The 7,500-nt window shown below is 50.1% G+C and overlaps 1 non-coding gene and 1 pseudogene across 1 annotated transcript; both read right to left on the bottom strand.

Annotated features, from left to right (window-relative positions):
• The window catches only part of LOC143266372 (large subunit ribosomal RNA), an 8,329-nt pseudogene extending 3,315 nt beyond the window's left edge, over nucleotides 1-5,014 (bottom strand).
• A 1,820-nt stretch (nucleotides 5,015-6,834) lies between these two features.
• Nucleotides 6,835-6,989, bottom strand: LOC143266376 (5.8S ribosomal RNA). The gene has a single exon (XR_013041384.1). It is a non-coding gene; the product is annotated as a 5.8S ribosomal RNA (ribosomal RNA).
• Nucleotides 6,990-7,500: the final 511 nt, after the last annotated feature.

Here is a 7,500-nt window from a genome sequence, read left to right as displayed (position 1 = left end):
CACGCAAAATGGTATCCAGTACTGTGAAGCTGGTCATTATACCATCGCCCGGGGTAAACCCTCGCTGTGCATGGTGTAGTTTTATGTTTTCCGAAAGACGGGAGGCCAAAATTTTGTGCAGCAAACGACTGAACATTGACGAAACTGTGATTGGGCGCCAATTGGACGACTTGGAAAGGTCGCCCTTCTTGGGAATCATAACAGTACGATTTTGACGGAGAATGGATGGAGTATGACAGAGTCCGAAGACCACATTCAGCAGAGCCACCAAGTCGGGCATATCTGCGGCTCGAAGATGCTCACGAGTTATCCCGTCTGGGCCACACGCAGATTGCTTGAGACGACGCAGGGTGAGCTCCACCTCTCGAAAGGTGATGGGGTAATCCAGGTGATGCGTCTCAGCTGGACCTTGTGGCTCAGGACAAGTATAGTCTGGCCGCTCTTCGAAGAGGGGGCGGAACTCAGCCTCAAGCTCATTCATGGGGGGATGGACTGTGGTGTTAAAGTCCTTATTATCTAATATTGCGTGCGCCAGTTGTGTCGGGTTCTTATCAAATAAGCGCTGGTGGCTAGCAAATGCGGCAGACCTGACAGCGGCATGATTAGTTTTAGATTTGTGCTTTGACTTGGGTTTCCTTCTGCTATTCTTCTTCTTATTGGGGCGTTTTCGATTTTCAGGTCCGGAGTTTCCAGAAGTGGGCAATGGCCCGGCAAGGCTACTAATTATGGAAGATATTAAGGGGTCAAATTCATCAAAACTGTTGCATTCGGAGAGCTGAAGAAGGAGGTGCTGCACGCGTTCGGAACAGGATGGAATTAGTTCTTGCAGGTAGGTATAAATATCCTGGTGCTTGATAAGCGCACAGACACTACCGGAGGCATCGGGCGCGGTGATGTTGACGTTGGAATCTAATTCGGCAGGTGAAGAAGGCGGCGTAGGAGCCGGAGTTGAAACTGTGTTTTCGGGTGTGCCAGAGTATGGGGGATCAGAACATGTGATTGCAGGAGAAGAAGAGCTGGTGGACGAAACTATTTCAGAAAGAATGGTTTGATAGGATTGATTTTGACGCCGTTTCTTGATGCCATCCGCTGTGCGGCCGGGATGCAGAGCAGCCAGGCGCACGTTAATCTCCTTCTGTGGTAAGCCTGCGGGGAGCTGGGACTCTAATCGAGCTAGTTGTTTTTCCTCAGCAGGGGTCCATCTAGCCCTCGAAGATGCGGCTCTTTCCTCGGTTAATTGTACATCACGCGCGTTGTAATCCTCCGTGTGAGAATGTTTCATATGTTGGCGGAGACCAGCGTACTTAGGGTATGTGTTTCCACATACCTGGCAGGTGTACGTGCCATCACTGTTTGGAGGAGGTTGGTTACAACGGCGAATATGCTGCTTACGGAGCGCTAGGGTCCTCGCGGATAAATCAATTTTGCAGGAGGGACACTTCGAGCAATCTGAATCCGAATGTAAATCGACGGAAAATCCTTGGGACATCGCCGAGTCGTCAACAGGAAGGCAATCGGGCATCCGAGGCTTCGTTTGGGTTTTAGGAGCAATTGGGGTTTGGAGCAAAGCTCCGAGGCATCGCAGGGCTGCTAACCCGGGGACACCTCCGACGTAATGTCGTTGGGCTTGCGCCCGTTCGCCGCACGCCGTTTAGCCGTGACTGGGACTGCGATGGTGACGTGAGTCACCCAAACAGCCAACCAGTCACGTTACCGGCAGGTACCACTAGGAGGTAGGTCGTGCGACTTGGATGGGAGAGGCTGAAGGACCTAACGAGAGGTCTGAGTTACGCATTGCCATCCCTGCAACCATGACTCACGCAAGCGACGGAGTTTTTCCCCCGGCGAACCGAAGGAGAAACTCGGAGCGATTTACGCTTAAGAGAGTCATAGTTACTCCCGCCGTTTACCCGCGCTTAATTGAATTTCTTCACGTTGACATTCAGAGCACTGGGCAGAAATCACATTGCGTCATCACCCTTGAGGGCCATCGCAATGCTTTGTTTTAATTAGACAGTCGGATTCCCCTAGTCCGTGCCAGTTCTGAGCTAAGCGTTGAATGGCGGCCGAAGAGGCGAAAAGGACGGCCGAAGCCGTCACAAGAAGCCTCGCAGCAAGGAAGATCCGTTGGCGGCCAAGGCACGGGACCGAGCTCGGATTCCGGGACGCGACGCGAAGTCGCCAACCGTTCACCTCGCCCAGGCCCGGCACGTCAGCCTGGCCAACTTCCCGACCAAGCCCGACACGCCCCGCTCCTCAGAGCCAATCCTTATTCCGAAGTTACGGATCCAATTTGCCGACTTCCCTTACCTACATTAATCTATCGACTAGAGGCTCTTCACCTTGGAGACCTGCTGCGGATATGGGTACGAACCGGCGCGATACCTCCACGTGGCCCTCTCCTGGATTTTCAAGGTCCGAGGGGAAGATCCAGACACCGCCGCAACTGCGGTGCTCTTCGCGTTCCAAACCCTATCTCCCTGCTAGAGGTTTCCAGGGAACTCGAACGCTTATACAGAAAAGAAAACTCTTCCCAGATCTCCCGACGGCGTCTCCAGGTCATTTTGGGTTACCCCGACGAACACTCTTACGAGGGCCCGATTGGTATGCGGTTCCGCTGCCGGGTTCCGGAATAGGAACCGGATTCCCTTTCGCCCGATGGGTGTGTTTCTTCCCAAATCACGCAAAATTATATAAACAACGACGCATCTGCGACGCAACGACGACACGACTTGCGTTCGATAGTTTGTAAGATTTAACCAAGCAAAAAATAGAAAAAAAATCGCTTTCAGGCGTTCGACAACGTCGCATCACGTCGAACGTGAAGTATCCATCGATCCGAACCGCGATCATTTTTTTTCAGCGTTCAACGTTTTTGTCAATTTATCAATAAAAATGATCATGTTCGAGCGGTGGATTAGGACACAAACACGAAACGACGGCGACGTAAATTGTTATTTAACTGCAATTTTTTTCTCTTTTTAACATTTTTTGCCTTTTGCGCGCGTACGTGCGTGCGAGCGTACGTATGTTTGTCATTTGCGTTCGAAAAGCGTGAATTTTAGGACACCTCATCAACATTAGATTTCTCTTAGGGCTTAGGATCGACTGACTCGTGTGCAACGGCTGTTCACACGAAACCCTTCTCCACGTCAGTCCTCCAGGTCCTCGCTGGAGTATTTGCTACTACCACCAAGATCTGCACCGACGGCGGCTCCAGGCAGGCTCACGCCCAGACCCTTCTGCGCACACCGCCGCGACCCTCCTACTCGTCAAGGCTTCATGGAGAACGGGAACTAAATCCCGTTCCTGCGCACTTGCCGTTGACGGCGGAGTATAGGCGCGACGCTTCAGCGCCATCCATTTTCAGGGCTAGTTGCTTCGGCAGGTGAGTTGTTACACACTCCTTAGCGGATTCCGACTTCCATGGCCACCGTCCTGCTGTCTTAAGCAACCAACGCCTTTCATGGTATCCCATAAGCGTCGACTTAGGCGCCTTAACTCTGCGTTTGGTTCATCCCACAGCGCCAGTTCTGCTTACCAAAATTGGCCCACTTGGCACTCTGATCCAAGAAAAATTTTATCAATTTATATCTCGTGGCTTCATGAAAATTCAAGCAAGCCAGAGATCTCACCCATTTAAAGTTTGAGAATAGGTTGAGGTCGTTTCGGCCCCAAGGCCTCTAATCATTCGCTTTACCAGATGAGACTCGTTATGCGTTCGAGTCGAGTGCCAGCTATCCTGAGGGAAACTTCGGAGGGAACCAGCTACTAGATGGTTCGATTAGTCTTTCGCCCCTATACCCAGTTCCGACGATCGATTTGCACGTCAGAATCGCTACGGACCTCCATCAGGGTTTCCCCTGACTTCGTCCTGACCAGGCATAGTTCACCATCTTTCGGGTCCCAACGTGTACGCTCTAGGTGCGCCTCTTCTCGCAATGAGAACGAGACGCCCCGGGAGTGCGAGGCCTAATCGTAACGAGGCCCATCCTCCCTTAGTCGACTTCACGGACGACTTTCACTTTCATTTCGCCTTTAGGTTTATCAAATCCCAATGACTCGCGTACATGTTAGACTCCTTGGTCCGTGTTTCAAGACGGGTCCCGAGAGTACCCAAAGCAATAGCGTCGCCGACCGGTAATTCAAAGTTTGGCCAGTCCAAGGACTCCGCCTGCCAACAGCCCGCCAGGCCCGGTTACGGCGCTAAGTCCGTACATCCGGTATCTAGACTGGAACGAGCTTGCGGCGGTCCTGGACGCAGTGCGTTCGAGAATTTTGCGGCCCGATACCGTCTGAGTACCGTCGCGCAGTCGGCCGGGCATCCAAGGGGCTGTCATCGTACGCTAAAAGCGACGGACAGTCTTCGCCTCGGGCCTTAGACCGACACGCAACGGGTCGCGACGTTCTACTAGGGGAGAAGTGCACGACTACATAGCCGGAACATTCGCCGCGGGTGGTGTGCCCACGCCGATGGGAAACCCGCCGTAACGGGACCATCCGGGGCACTATCGCACCAACACGGGAGCCAGCTTCGTTGACGATGAATCTCCCCATTCGATCTTTTGGGTTTCTCGGGTTTACCCCTGAACGGTTTCACGTACTCTTGAACTCTCTCTTCAAAGTTCTTTTCAACTTTCCCTCACGGTACTTGTTCGCTATCGGTCTCGTGGTCATATTTAGCCTTAGATGGAGTTTACCACCCACTTAGGGCTGCACTCTCAAGCAACCCGACTCTAAGGAGAGATCCACCCGAGACGCGTACCGGTCGCTACGGGCCTGGCACCCTCTATGGGTAAGTGGCCCCATTCAAGATGGACTTGGACGCGATTCGATGTCTCGGGATAAACGGATCCTCCTGAACACTACATTTCCCAGCGGCGTTAACCGCGGGATTCAGTGCTGGGCTCATTCCTGTTCGCTCGCCGCTACTAAGGAAATCCTTGTTAGTTTCTTTTCCTCCGCTTATTAATATGCTTAAATTCAGCGGGTAATCTCGCCTGCTCTGAGGTCGTCGAAATTTTATTATTTCTTTTCAAAGTTATACCACAAACTGTACGCTCTTTTCGGGGTTTCGACACGTAATACGAAAGGTATATTAATACCAACGACGCACAGGGATTATGTCGTTCGATTTTTTCCTTGTATCGTTCGATAACCAACTATTTTTCTCTTTTCGGATCAACACAATATCGTCGACTACTCGAAGGTACGTACGAGCCAAAATGAAAGCTCGGTGTCTCCTCTCTCTTTTGTTCGACAAAAGAAAAAAGGCACTTAAAACGCCGCATATTCGGGCAGGCGGGACAACGACAAAAAAAAAAAACGACGACGACGACGTCCGGTTGTTCTCGACTCGCGTCGGAGTATATATGTATATATTATAATCGGATATATCTTTTTATCTATCCAGGGCGCGTTAAAACAAACGACGAGGAGAGACTACGACAACGAGGAGATAAAGGTCGGACACCTTTTCTTCTTACCCTCGGCGCGCTCTCGCACACGATCGTTTCATGTTTCTTTTGTCCCCTAAAGGATACATATACCGTTACAACATATTTACGTTCGAATATACACTCGACGGTCGATAAACCGTAAAGACGCATCGTCCGATACGTTTTTTCTTTTGCTGTCGCGTTCCGACGCAAAATCCCAAGAAAAGGGCGAGAATGCCAGAGACAGCCATGTAAACCATCGGTGACTTATCATGGTCCAGAGAATAAAGGGTTAAAGGAAAAAAGAAATCCCATTTTTAACGTGCGTGGTACACCTTCGTCGTGTATATATCGTTCGATGAAACCACGAGCGCACAAAAGGAGGAACAAAAGCGTTTCGAGATCGATCTTCGGTGTAAATGTCATTGTTCATTTGCGTTCGACCGTTGTTCGATAAAAGAAATTTAACACACGAACAACAATGAAGGGAGACTCTCGCAAGACGATCACCAAATAAGCGTTTATCGTTCGATCGGTCCGGGTTTTTCAACGTCCGTCCGGCACAATTATGCACTTCGAGGACTGGACGACCGGAACCCGTATTGGGATCGCGCGGTCTTCCGCTTCTAATCAACGACAACGAAGCGATCTGCGCTTGTAAATGTTAAAAAAAACGTGGCGAAGCTACGATCTCGTAATAATTTAACCGTGAAAGAGCTTCCGTCGCACGTTTATTTTTAACTTTTCCCCTCGTTGTATAAACTTTCGCACCGTCGAAAAAAAAATTCGACAATCATTTCAGACAACGTCGGGAGCGCGGAGAAACGCCGTAAACACGCTCTACTCTCGGCTTGCTTCCTTCAATTGGTGTCTAACAATTCTCTCGCAGGGCGAAGAATCATTTTCTCTCTCGTCTAAATATCCTTCTGTAGTTAGGTGTTTTCGACTCGGGAGCGCTCTTTCACGGGCGGTCGTATATGGTCTCTTTTAGGGGTTTAACTAGAAACCACGACTCACGCAAGCCGAGATAAGCGCATTCCGCCGAGAAGATCCTAAAAACTAAGAATTGCGAGATATACGAAAATGTTCTTCTGTCGCCTGTGAAAAAAATGAACACTAGCAAAGAGAGGGCGAGACACGAACGTTCCATTTAACATTCTCCGCGTCAAACGCCGACGAAATGTCCAACCATCGCTCGTACGTTTTCGCCAATTTCGCAAGTTGTTCTCTCTCTCGCGTTCGACCATCGGATCCCGCTCCGAAACGTTCGACTTTTCGGCGTTTAACAGTTTCGTTTTATCTAGTCGAACGACGAGCGGTACCGAAAAAAATTTAACAATGAAGAGAAAACCTTTTGCTGCTAAAGGCAAACGCAAGCAGTCTTTAGTTATATAAACGACCCTCAGCCAGGCGTGGTCCAGGAATTGTATCCGTGGACCGCAATGTGCGTTCGAAATGTCGATGTTCATGTGTCCTGCAGTTCACACGTTGACGCGCAATTAGCTGCGTTCTTCATCGACCCACGAGCCAAGTGATCCACCGTTCAGGGTAATCGTATAAAAATTTTTGTTCATATTTAACAACTCAGCGTCTGAAAACCAGTATGTACGTGATTTATTTAACCTGGTTTATAAATTCGTTCGATTGTCCATAGAATACTAACTCCAATCCAAGCGCAAGATCGAGTATCGGTATTCGGACGTCGTCCCGTCATAGCTCTGTTCACAGATTTACCCGAGCTGATTGATGATTAAGACGACACGATAACGTCCATGGACGGGTAAAGGACCGTATAAAACTACAGAACCGCCGATGAAACAACGCTCTGTGACGCATTTCTCTTCGTGCGGCGAGTTTTCAGTCCGTTCCGGGTGGTAAAGTCATTCAAAAACCGTGGAAAATACGAAACGCGCTGTCGCGCGTAACACAGAGTCTCCTGCTCGCTGCTTACATATATTGGACGTCTTGGCGGTATCGCGAGATTCAATACGGACACTCCATGGCCGGCGTCAGATCGGTCTACCAACGAAGGAGACTACGCTATCGTTTTCGCTTCTCAGCC

The sequence above is a fragment of the Megachile rotundata genome, unplaced genomic scaffold (genome assembly GCF_050947335.1).
Source record: "Megachile rotundata isolate GNS110a unplaced genomic scaffold, iyMegRotu1 scaffold0391, whole genome shotgun sequence".
Lineage (NCBI taxonomy): Eukaryota > Metazoa > Arthropoda > Insecta > Hymenoptera > Megachilidae > Megachile > Megachile rotundata.
This window is presented reverse-complemented; position numbering and strand designations above follow the sequence as displayed.